Raw genomic sequence first — 13,855 nt, 5'->3', positions numbered from 1 at the left:
TCTATCTACTACAGTACTCTGCAAAGCTTGATCCCGTCTTGTTCTTTGTATCTCAGCTCTCATGACACCCCAGAAAGATTATTCTTTGTCCACATTATCTATATTCTCTGTCCATGTCAGTTACTCTCTATATACAACATATTCTGTGTCTAAAAGACATTATTGTCAGAAATTATGTTTTATCAGTTTATTTGTCCATTACTTATCTCTTACTACTAGGAAATAGGTTCTACAAGAGCAAGGATTTGATCTTTGTTGTCATAATGCTCAGTTTTCTAAATCACAATCATCTTTAAATTCACATTGGCCTTAATCTTCTCCTTAAACACAGTGGTTTATAAAATGAAGTTTTAAAGACAGCAACATCAGAATTACCTGAAAACACATCCAAATGCAATTCTGAGGCTCTATGCCAGGCTTCGTAAATGAGAAACTCTGGAGGTGGGGCCCAGCAACCTGTATTTTAGCAAGCCCATCGAATGATTTGGTGCATGTTGAACTGTGTGAATGACTGCTCTAACACATACTATCTACCATCTCTTCTATAATTCAATACAATAAGAAAATAAATTCAGGATTTATACTCCATTTCTCTGAACCCTTCCCTCATACTTTCTCCATCTTTCCATATTTGTGTTACATTCTGGAAATACAGCACAACTAGATCTTTCCATTCACTTATTTATTCTTCCATTGTATCTTTTCTGTCATTCTCTGGATGTGTCTCCTCTATGGAGTCCTGATGAATGGAAAGTCCTGATCCTTTCCTCAAAACATTTGAAGTCAGTGGTTAACCAGATCTAAATAAACTCAGCAAAACCTAGATTCAAAGTCAGCTCAACCGCAGATTGGGTTAACTCATCCCTCAATGCTAATGTCTGATAGAAAAAGGGGCATACTCTTTACTAGGAGTGAATTTTATTTCTTTAACCTCTAAGGTGCTTTATTTTTTATCAAAAAATGGCTTGTATACAATCAAAAGTTATAAAACACAAAGAAGGAGGAAAATATGACCCATAAAAGACAGCATGCCTAGAAATGGATTAGATATTGTAATTATCAGACAGAAACATTAAAAAACTATGAGTATATACATTAGGGTCTAGTGGAAAAGTTAGACATCATATAAGAAGAGATGGGTAATATCACGAAAGAAATAATAAAATAAGAATTGAAACACACATTGAATAACACATTGATGGTCTTAGTAGCAGACTGGACACAATAGAGGAAAGAATCAGTGAATTTGAAGATAGGTCACTAGAAAATTTTCAAATAAACATAAAATGGTAGCAAAAAAATAAGAGGAACAGAGCATATAAAATCTGTATTTAGAGTTCCAGAAGAGGAGAAGATCAATAATGGGGCAGAAGAAATGTTTTAAGGTATAATGGCTAAGAGTTTTCTATAATTAATAAAGATCAACCCACAGATCCAAGAAGTTTAATAAATCCCAAGCATAAGAAATAAAAATAAAAAAATGTGCATAGGCCCATTATAATCAAACTGCTGAAAATCAAACATGAAAGGGAAATTTAAAGAGCAACTAGAGAAGAAAAGGCAAAATGATAGCCGTGACAGCTGGCTTCCTATTGCAAGCAATGGAGACCAGAATAAAATGAAATAGAATCTTTAAAGTGTTAAAAAATAATTGTCAGCACAAAATTTTATATTCAGCAAAAATATCCTTCGAAAATGAAGATGGGATAAGTAGATTTTTTAGACAGACAGAAGCCGAAAAAAAATTTTTCAACAGATTTTTCTCCACAAAAACTGGTAAGGAAAGTTTTTCTAGCTATGGGAAAATGATGTGGGGTGGAAGCTTACATTTGTGGGAAGGAATAAAAAACAGGAAACTGTAAATATGTGGCTAAATATGTTAAGATCTTTCAATTGCCATTATTTTTTATTCCTGCATATTTTTAATTTAAGTAAATTTAAGTAAATTAAAAACATACAGGAATAAAAAATAATATAAAAAGAAATTAAAATGTGAAGTAAATTAAATCACTTAGCGATTAAGGCAAACCTAATGTATCTTGGAGATGAGAGCATCTATAAAACATGACAAAAAAGAACTCAAAGTTAGGAGGAAGGATAAATTTATTTATAATGCTATAATGTTTTTACATTTCTTCAACTATTATTATATTATTTTATATTCACACCTAATGGGTGAAGTGTGCACCATCTATGGGATGGACACACTTGAAGCTCTGACTTTGGCAGGGCAACGGTAATATATGTAACCTAAACATTTGTATCCCCGTAATATGCTAAAATAAAAAAATAAATGATCTATGAACAAAAGAGAAGAATGTGAAAAGATAAAGTACATGCAGTAGTATCTAAAGTAATATTGAAAAAGTAACAGAGTAGAAAAGCTTGAAAGTCAGTAGAGGAGATAAAGCAGAATGTTAAAAAATGTTAATTTATCCAAAAGAAGGTAAGAAAAGAGAAAAAAACAGAACAAATACCAGATAAGACAAATAGAAAATAAATACCATGATGAAAGGCATAAAGCTAGCAATAATTGTTTTAAATGTATAAGAATTAAACACTCAGTGTAAATAAGACAAATATTGTTGGACTTTAAAAAACAAGAACAACTCCATGTGGTGATTAAGAAATACACTTTACATATGAAGATACCTTCATATTGAAAGTAAAGGGTTTGACATGTTATGCTATATGTATACTGGAAATAAGAAGCCTAAGAAAGGTAATTTAAAGATAAAGAGTCTTACAAATAAAGATTAAACTTTAATTAAAATGTCAATTTATTAAAGGGACATAACAATCCTATATGAGTGTGCACCTAATAATGGCACTTCAACATTCAAGTAGCAGAACTTGAATGTAAAGTAAATGAATGAAAAGTAAAGGGACACATAGAACAAATCCAAAAACATAATTATATATTTTAACATCTTTCCATTATTTATTGCTGGAATGAGTAGCTATCAAAAAACATTAGCTTATAATCTATAAACTATTTCAACCAATTTGACTTAATTGATATTTATAGAATACTATATACAACCACTTCAGAGTACCTATTTGTACAACTGCAAATGCAACATTAACTATGATAGAGCATATGATGCTTAGTAATAAAATTAGTTGTAATATATATCAAAGGAAATCATATGTAGTTATTCTTTGACCAGTATGGAATTAAGTTAGAAATCAATAAACGGCAAGCTATCTGGAAACTCCAAATAATTTCAATTCAGAAAATATACATTCAAATAATCCATGGATTAAAGAAGAAATCATAAGAGAAATAGAAAACATTACAAAATATTTCAAACTGAATTATAATGAAAACACGACACAGAAAAATTTGTAGGATGCTGCTATTGCCAACCCATTACTTAGAGAAATATTTATAGATGTTACATTTATATATTTAAATGTACATATTCTAAAACAATAAAGACCTGGAATTAGCAACATAAACTTCAACCATAAGGCACTAAAAAGAAAGAGCAAATTAAACCCTAAATAAATAGAAGAAAGAAAGAATCAACAATAAAATCAGAAATGCATAAAATAGAAATGGGTAAGCAAATCTGGTTAATTATAAACATCAGTAAAATTGGTAAACCTCTGGCAAGATTGTTCAGGAAAAATGGAGAGAAAACACAATATACATAGGAATAAAAAAAGAGACATCACTACAGATTCTACAACTTCATACAACCAAATCAGGAAGAAATAGAAAATCTGAATAGTTGACTTTTAATGAAATTGAATTAGTAATTTAAAATCTTCCCAAAGAGGAAACTCCCGGAGCCAGATGGCTTCACTGTTTAATTCTATCAAACATTTAAGAAATATATAACCTGGACTTTATACAAACTTTATAGAAAAGCAGAGAAGGTGGGAACACTGCTCACCATATTTTATGAGGCCAGCACTACTATGATAATAACCAGTGCCTGACAAAGCTATTATGAAAAAAGAAAATTTAAGTCTAATATCTCCCATGATCATAGATGCAAAAATGCTTAACAAAACATTAGCAAATTAAATACAGCAATATATATGGATAATAAATTATGCCCAAATAAGTGTTACTTGAGGAATGCAAGGTTAGTTTAACATTTTAAAAAAGTCAATCAATGTTACCTTTCACATTACTGGATTGAATCAAGCATTGTTTGATTATTTCAATAGATGCAGAAAGGAATTTGAACAAATTCAGTACTCTTTCATAAATTAAGTCTTAGAAAATGAGGAAAATAAGGAAACCTCCTCAACTTGATAAAGAGTATCTATTAAAAATATTTCACATAGTTTCATACTTAATAATGAAAGAGTAAATTTTGTCCTCTAAGATTGGGATCAAAATGAGAATATATACTTTCGCTTCTTTTATATAACACTGAAATAGAAGTCCTGCCACTGCAATAAGGCCAGAAAAAAAATAAATAAATAAAAGGCCTCAGCATTAGAAGAGAAGAAGTAAAACTGCTGTTATTTATAGACCAGAGGATTATTTACGTAGAAAATCCAAAGGAATCAACCAAAACATTATGATTACTAATAACTGAATTAACATGATTTCAATATAGAAGTTAATATAACTCATTTCTATATACTAGTAACTACCAATTGAAAAATTAAATTAAAATAAATAACATTTACAACAGCAGCACATAGCGTTGCATATTTGGTAATAAGTTTAGTGAAAGGTGTGATGTACAAGAGCTCTATACTGGAAATTATGAAATATTGATGGGAGAAATTAAAGAAAACCAAATAAATGGAGACATATGCCATGTTTATGGATTCAAATATTTAACATTGTTAAGATGTTTATCCTCCTCAAATTAATCTTTAGATTCGAAGAAAGATCACTTAAAACCCCGAAAGGCTTTTGTCCCTAGAAACTAGTGATCAATTCCTAAATTTATATGGAAATGCAAAAAATCTAGACTACACAAAACAATCTTGAAATATAAGAATACAATAGCAAGCTTTACATTTTCTGTTCGCTGGACTTACTATAATTATTATAAAGCCATAGTCATAAAGATTGTGATATTGACTACTTGGATAAACAAGGAGAGTCTAGGATGAACCAATGCACAATTTATTATTAACTAAGATACTAAGTCAAATATATATATATACACTTAGCTAGATAGAGATAGATTTTATATATATTTTCTGTATATCTGTTTTTTATATATTTTATATATGTTTTCTGTATTCTGTATATCTGTATATTTTCTGTATATCTTTGATAAATATACATACATGTTAATGTATATATGTGTGTTTGCATATATCTCTCATATATTCTGAATAGGAGTCTTTTATATATCTGAGAAAGGAATCATATCTAGAATATATAAAGACTTCCAAAATTTGACAATAAAAAGACAAACAGCCCAAATAGAATATGGAAAGTACACTTGGATATTTTACAGAAGAAGATATGTGAATCTTTAATAAGCCTATGAAAATGTGCTCAACACCATTACTCATCATAGAAATGCAAATTTAAGCCACATGATACCCACCAGAATGGCTAAAATAAAGATGACTGACAACACCAAATGTTGGTTAGGATGTAGGGCGAATGGAAATCTAATACTTTGCTGGTTGGAGTGTCAAATGGTACAAACGCTTTTGAGAACTGTTTGGCATTTTTATAGGGTTAAACTTTCAACTTACCCTATGGCCTAGCAATTCCATTCTTACCTAAAAATACTTGTACAAGAATATTCATAGAAGCTCTATTCATAATATCCTCAAACTGAAAACAAGACAAATGTCCTTCCACAGAAGAATGGGTCAATAATATTTGTTATAACTGTACAATGGAATATTATTTGTCAACTTAAAAAATATGAGCTAATTATATATACAGCATAGATGAACATCAAAAGTGCTAGCTAGGTTGATTGAAAAATTACATACTTTATGATTTCATTTATAGGAAATGACTAACAGATGAAATTATTTTGTGATGAATGAAATCAAAAAGTTCTTGCTTATGATGAGGTAATTGAGTGACAGGAGTAAGAGAGAACTCTTGGGAGTAATATAAATGTTTTAAATCTTGTTTTGAAATGTTAGTTACACAGTGTACACCATTATCAAATTTATCAAACTAACCTATTAATAGCTAGGCATTTATTGTAAAAATTATACCTCAGTTGCTCTTTTGGGATCTCCTGTTTGCTTCATTGTTTCCTCAGGCGTTAATTCTGCTCATTCTTAGTTTGGCGCTTTTATTTCATGGAGTTGATTTTCTCAAAATATTTTGTGGTTGTTGATCAGATGTCATAAAATCCTGATTTACCTGTCCATAGGTGTGGTTCTGTTATAGTCTGCATGACTGTAGGGCAACGGGGAGACATACTGTTGGTGGTTTATATTAGGAGCTCATTTTTTCGACATTGGGACTCCATTTCCCTCCTGATACCAGAGACCCCGCACTGCCTTTTTGGCCCATTCTTTTTCACAGATTCAATATTACAGCATTGCAACGATCTCTGGTTTTTTTTTTTTCTCTACCTCTCTCCCTCCATATGTGTGGTATTGGGGGCATTGAACAATTGGCTAATCCGCTAAACTTCAAATATTTTTACACAAGTCACCCTGATGGTTGCCTCAGCTCTGTGAGTGTAGAGCAAGCAACTTTGAAGCTCCTTCTACCCTTGGTGGCAGTTCTCTTCTGTTCATATTTGTTCCAGCTCCTTTTCATTTAGAGATTTCTCAAAATTTCTGGCCCAAATTTGACTTCCTCATGGTTTTCCAATGCTGTAATAAACTTACAATTTAAGAAAATGGGTGTGTTTTCTGTCATTTGTGGAGATTTGGGTTTGGTCTTAGAGACAAGCGCATTTGCTCTATTTGCTATCTTAATCCAATTTCCCCAGTTACTTTTAATTAGCAGCTGTGCTTGCTGCTTTGCATACTGATGCACCTACTAACTCTTATTTTCACTTTTATGTGGCCCTGTATAATGGTCTATAGAGCTGGCAGTGGCCTGAACTCTTATTCTTTGTGAGGTAGATATTTTACAAGTTCGCAAAGGTAGAATGAGTAAGACATGGATTGATCTGTAAGGTACAGGCAGTTTTGAGGAAAGAGAAAATTAGTTTAGCATGCCTGTGTTGCAAAAAAAAGAGGTGGATGTTTTAGAGTCTCCACCTGGAGATTCTATTCTATGGACAGGCAACCCCAAACTGAGAATGTAGGAAAGCCCTACTCAGCATTGCCTAAAATCTCCCTGACCACCTGGCCCCTGACTATTTATCATTCTAATGTTGACCTAACACTTTAGGAGGCTGTATCTATAAATGAAGGATGTGTTTGTGCACTAAAGTCAAGTGCTATTTGCTGAGGATACTGTGACTTCCGTTTGACTTTCTTTCTGATAAAAACAGATGGAAAAGGTTTTCTTTCCTTGTTTGCTTTCACATTAAAAACAAATACTTACTGCCAAAAAACAAGGATTGAAGTACTGCAGTCCCCCCTCACAGCTGTTATTGAGAGGTGGTCCAAAACTCTTCAAAGAACATTAGATGGTACAAATCCATAGGAAGCCAATAGTGAAAATAGCATTTGCTAGTTGCTATTTTTTGCCCACTGTTACAGGTCATTTGTAACACCTAGGACTGATGTGATATTGATTTTACAAATTCATGAAGGATATACAATTTTGACAAGCTTTCCGTATTACAAAGCAGGAAGCTGAGTGAAGCACAGAGTAATTAGGCAACTTTAGATTTATTTTTAAAAAGATATAGAAAATTTTCATGAAAATTCAAGCATCTACAATATCATTTGAAGGAAGACCACAGTTTGGTTATTATAATATTATGAATTGTCAATAGATCGATCATAGTTATCAAATAGAATTTTGGTACTATAATTACAGTTTGCAAAAAGTACTTTAACCAAACAGATTCTTCTGAGTTTATCATTAAGACAAATATTCATTGTAAGAAAGTAAAAACCCACAATTGTACAAATCCAGAGGTCAACGTCATTAATATTATAGAGTTTTCCTGTCTAGATTTACTCTTGCCTTGTAAAAATCATGTACCTTTGTCAACAGATTTTATCAACAGATTTTTTATTTTACTTAACATTCTATCTTCAAAAATATATTTTATTAGATATAACATGTATTCATATGGAAAGGAATTTGTCCCTTCTACTGGACAATTTTAAATTTTTTCTCTTTCCAATTATAAATTACAGTATGCAATCAGCATCTTTGCAAATCTATGGGTGTATAGTCCAGTTGTTTTCTAGGAGTTGATTCTGAGAAAGAGAATGAATAGCTCAAAGAGAAGTTGTATGCATAATCTAGTTGTAGCAACCATCTCCAATATTATTTCCAGTATTCTGCTGATCTGAGGAGCGGGATTAATTATTTCTTTATTCCTTCAACAATCCTAATGGCATTCATTCCCTGGGAAGTTGAAGAGAATGACCATTCTTCCATCAAAAGTGTAAGAATAGTTGTACTTCCTTACTGATCTCTAAATAAGCTCCCAATTTCCGTTTCTAAGATTTGAATGATTTTTAGGTTTGTGATAGCTGTAATCAAGTTATTTCTAGAAATGATGCTCCAATTTACACTCTCACCAATGTTATGGTAACCATTATTGGATACTTTATTTCTTTAGAAATTTTTATCATTTAACATTAAAAATGATATTTGAATTCTCATTTTAATTTCTATTTAGTTGTTTATAAAAATTTTACCTGCCATTTGTGTTTCCCTTTTTGTGAAATATACATCTATGTCTTTTATACATTTAGGCTTTAAATGGTCAATCTCTTTTATCTATATGTAATTATAGAGAAATTAAAAGCATATACAAATTGACATAAGAGCATTGCCATGTTTCTTTAAAATGTTATAATTGAAGTATTTAAAATTTTTTATATTATGCTATGAAATACAAGTATTTATATTTCTATAGTAAAGTGCATTAATCTTTTTTCTTTTCAATTTCTTTTAATCTTACATAGCATTTCAAATTGTTAAACTTTAAACCTATTCTTTTTCATGCTGTAGACATAGCTAATGTCAGTGAAAATGTGTTAGTAGAACAAGCATATTCAGATGCACAAATTTAATTTTTATTTATAGCATCTTCCTTCAAAAAGTATCCTATTATAAATTCTTTCGTTACTTACAATTATCTTCTAATAAATTTATTAAATATTTTACATGCAATCATCATTAAGTAGCAGTTAATGATCCACATGAAGTTTTTAAAGGCTTGTTAAGACTTTTTTCTTCCTGTAGTTCCAGCCCCAGAATTTGTAATGTCCAAAGATAGGCCACCCCAGATCAGTTTTATCTTAGGACTCCCAAACGTTAAGTTAACTTGGTTTGGAGTTACAGATGAAGTTCAGCAGACAGATTTGAAGGATAGGATCTAATGACTTGGAATTCTTGGTGCTGAGTTGTTTTTTTTGCCCAAAGTCAACGTGATGCTATCCATTTGCAATTCAAATGAATGGTAGCCCAGTTGTGCCCATGGATCTGTCATCAAACACAGCTCAGATTTCAGCTTCAACTTATCTAAATATAGGCTTACTGTGAGTGACAAGATCCTGGTAAGTGGCATTCTCTGCCATCCTCTTTGATATTGTTTCTTGTAGGATAACTCATGGCTCTGCTTTGCCCCAGAAAATGTTTAATTACACGAGGGGCTTTTCGTTGAGTAGAAGCATCATTGACGGATCAACTACCACCTTGACAACTTGGATTGTTATTCCACTGTCTGAAGATCACACAGTATTTACTTTTCTAACACTGACCATTTGAGGGGAATTTCAACTGGGTCTGTAGGCAGTGTGATACTGTCAGGTGGAAAGACAGTTGAAAGTTCAGAAATATGGATAAAGACACCTGAGTTTCTCAGTGAGATCCTTATAAAGCTTTGAATGTTCAAAAGCTTGGATAGTTTGTTGTGTCATAAACTCTTCAGAGGGAATGAAAAAATAACTTTACCTCTTTTGATTTTATGCTTTATTCAGCTTACAAAAGCATACACACACATAGCTTTGCTATGAAACCTACTTGATGATATATTTGGCAATGTCATTACAATACCTTTAGACATGAGTCTCATGAAGGAAACCTTTCTTTTGGTTCCATTGGCGACTATGCCTTTGAATGACACATGCCATTGAAACACCTAGTTTTTGTACTTGGGTTCCCATTAAAAAGGCTACTCATTTTTGGTACTTACCTGAGCTTTTGATGTATTTGCCTGAGCAGAAACTTTTACAACTCTGCTTCTTCTATGAGCAATATTTGAAACCTTAACCACAGCGTTTCTTTTCTGGCTTTCGTTTTGGTTTTTCCCATCCACTTTATGGTCAGTTTTCAGTTTTTTGTTCACAGTAGTTACACTTCCATTTCTCCGTTTTTTTATCTTCATATTTAGAAGAGTCACTCGCACTACTACATTTTCTAATTTCCTTTTTTTCAGCAACAACAACTGTTTTTACATTTATCACATAGGACTTGCCTGGGTCGTAGTTTAATAGCATTCTTCCTGTACATGTTTCTTCCCTGTACATTTTTCGTTTGGGTTGCTTAATTTTTCCAAGGAGGTGGCTGAGGTATTGATTGGTTATATGTGTCCCCGATAAACAAAGGAGGAGGATAAGGTGCTTCTTCATGGAAGAGAGGTGGTGGTTTGGAAGTCCACAGGTTTCAGCCAAGCTCAGCTCAGGAGGTGGGACAGTAGAAGGGTCATCAGGAACAGCACCATTTACTTCACACTTGACTTCTGTCCCTTCTTGGAATGTATTACTTTGGAGCTGCATGGCTTCCGGTTTATCCTTATATTCTCTTTTGGGAAATACTGTTACAGGGATACCATGGGGCCCAAACCAGAATGGCTGTATATTTTTCCCACCAAAAGTAGGGCTATTGAACCCTACGTTTCACGGTCTCTTTTGGACAGGTCCATGAGGACCCCGGAGAAGAGCTTCTCCCCGAGGCGTAGGCAAGACCACTGGAAGTCACCACAGATTTTCTAGTCTAGTTAGGAATAATTTTTACAAGTAGCTTGGCCAGATTGGAAAGACAAGTTACACTCAGTTGTCTGGCTTTTTAATACTTACCTTATAGCCATTTTTAGACTGAGAAACCTAAACTGAACGTGCAATCAAATTTTGTCTTAAGGAAGTGAGATTTTAGCAGTATTTTTCAGTTTTGAAGTCCAAAACCATCCCAAGGCATAGGAGCCATAGCCTCAACTAAAACTGAATTTTTGTAGAGACTGTTAATTGCCATTTGTACCTAATATTGTGTGTATATGTGTGTGTGCATATATATACATATATATATATATGCACAAACACACACACATGAACTATAGCCTGTCACTATGTGACACAGGTTGCATATTTGGTATTGCAGTAAGGGCTGGTGAGTTGGGAGAACAGCATGGGTATTTAATGACTACTTGTTTTTTAATAATGAACACTTAGCCTATCTGTGCCCATAATGGTGTAAAAGTTTGATGCTTAGGTGTTTGACAGGTGCTTGCTGTTCAGTTACAGACTGGGGAATAGCCCAGTATTTGGTACTAAAACTGTCAAGATTGGATAGGTTTGAATCACCACTCTCTTTTGTCCAATGGCAATTTAACAAAAACTTTCAAGCTTCTGGTTTGAGAGTTTAGATAGGTTTGATTTTTGGATATGTCAATAGTTGATTGCTAAATATGGTCAGATTTCTCCTGACCTGTTCCTAAATTCTTAGGATATGTTCCAGTAAATCACACTTTGTGAATTAATTTTCATGTGTGTAATTGTTTCATTTTGGATGTACCTAATTTGATAATTAAAAAAAATAATTTCCATTTAAGGTATCTGTTTGCAGGTCAGAAAATGAGAAAATGTAATTGTGTAATGTTCTAAAATGTAAACAAAAAAACCAAAAAGCTGTAAATAAAATCGACTAAATCCAAAAAAAATTTTTTAAAAGGGCTACTCAATGGCCAGTAGTGGTCATGAAATCTCCATTCTAGCCTTTGGTGCAGATGACTGTTGTAAAGTGATCTTTCTTTGGCTTGAGTGACTGTCACATCCTCATTTCTCAGGTGGAGCCTAGTGCATTTGAGCATACACTGAGCTGAAAAGTTATTCTGGCAAGGAGGACTATATTTCTCCTTAGCATGTTTTCAGAGCAGTCAGAATGCTTTCTTTTTCACAGATGGAGAACACAGGGGGCTTCTTGTTGATAGGTTTTATGATTGATAAGGCTAATGTTGCCTCTATTGCTCCTTCTTACATTTTCATGGATGGGGACAGGTTCAGAGAGCAAGTTAAAAAATTAGGTAAATTTTTCACAGCAAGAAAACTGTCCTCTCCTTTAATTTTTCTTCATTGTCATTTCCTTATCAGTATCTCACTTTCTGGCCCAGAGTTTTTGAAGAATAACTGTTCTTTTAAAAACTGAGGATGTGGGAGAAATCATGTTCCAGATTTTACTATTACTTTGGACTTTTGTAAATTAGTTCAGATGGGTAGAGAGATCTGTGAAGATCAGTATTTGGTCTGTAAATTAGGCCAGTGGTTGGTGGTTACACAGGACTGGGTCTTGTCAGACTCATGTATTCAAATTGTTGTCCTCAGACATCTCTAGTCCATGAAGAATCTGGGCCAATATAGCCTTTCCTTCCTCAAGTCCTGAGTAGTTGATGGTTTTTGTACCACTGTCTCTGGATCCAATTCTAAGGTTGAAAATGTGGTCATTTGAGAGTTTACCCCTACCAAAGCTGGGGTCCTGTGTGCCTGGGGTGAGCCCCAGGAATCCACATGGCCACTGAACTCCATCCAGTCTTTTCTCTCTAACCTCATCCTGGGCCACTTAGGACTTTTTTGAACCCCATGCACTTTTGCCTTCGTGGCCTGCTCTTTCATAAAAAAAAAATTATTAAGCATTTTACAAGTACAACTATATAAAGACAACTATAATCCAGGCTGGACTAATTATGATATGTTTATTACTATTATATTCATTTTTTATTTTAATTTCAAAAGACATTATAATGAAAAACATTTCATGGGCCCCTAAAAGTATCATGGACCCTAATGGATAAGTAGGCCCTGTTCTCATGCATCTGACCAAATACACTGTTCCTTGTTCTGTTACTTAAATCATAGACCTTCCCCAGTTTCAACCCCAGGCTCTGCCCAAATCCTGCCATGCATTCCATGTGGCATGCTTCTGTGACAATCAGATGGCAAGTGGTGATGCACTTTAACCAGGATAGACCTATGCAGACCCATGGTTCTGCTACCTAAGTCCAGGCATTGCTATTTGCTGAGAACCATCAATGGCTACTCAGCCATTAAATCCGTTCCCCCATGGTGGTGAAACAGGCCTGGGGTACACTTGAGTTATAGCGGCTCTGCTACTTGACCACTGAATTATTTTCTAATGAGGCCAATCCTACACACTGCCTTCCTTCCTTCCCTCTATCTTTCATTAGCATTGTGCAGTATGCCTAGTAGTTACCCACTGACTGCTGGCAAGACAATGCAGGCAAAACAAATAGACTATCATGGCAAATTTTGGAACTTAGAAAACAATTTTATTCTTCTTTGTGACAATTTAAGTACGAGTAAGAGTTGTTTGTCTCACTATGCCTTTCCACCTACTTTACTGCACCGTGGGCCACTTTTGTTGATGCAGTGAATTCAGCAAGCACTTATTGAAGCCCTCCTTTGTGCCAAGAGCATTGGCACGTGCTCCCTTTATTGCACATGGACCCTGGGATTGTGGTATTGAAATTGCAGTTCTATAGTTTTTGTTGTTGTTTGGGGGTTTTGTTTTAATTAGAAA

At 33.6% G+C, this 13,855-nt stretch overlaps 1 pseudogene; it reads right to left on the bottom strand.

Moving 5' to 3' along the window:
- Window positions 1-10,220: 10,220 nt before the first annotated feature.
- LOC105860207 (PWWP domain-containing protein 2A-like) lies at window positions 10,221-10,991 on the bottom strand (annotated as a pseudogene).
- Window positions 10,992-13,855: the final 2,864 nt, after the last annotated feature.

Source organism: Microcebus murinus, chromosome 8 (genome assembly GCF_040939455.1).
Source record: "Microcebus murinus isolate Inina chromosome 8, M.murinus_Inina_mat1.0, whole genome shotgun sequence".
In the NCBI taxonomy this organism is placed as follows: domain Eukaryota; kingdom Metazoa; phylum Chordata; class Mammalia; order Primates; family Cheirogaleidae; genus Microcebus; species Microcebus murinus.
The sequence above is the reverse complement of the archived record's forward strand: the minus strand, read 5'-3'. Positions and strand labels throughout refer to the sequence as shown.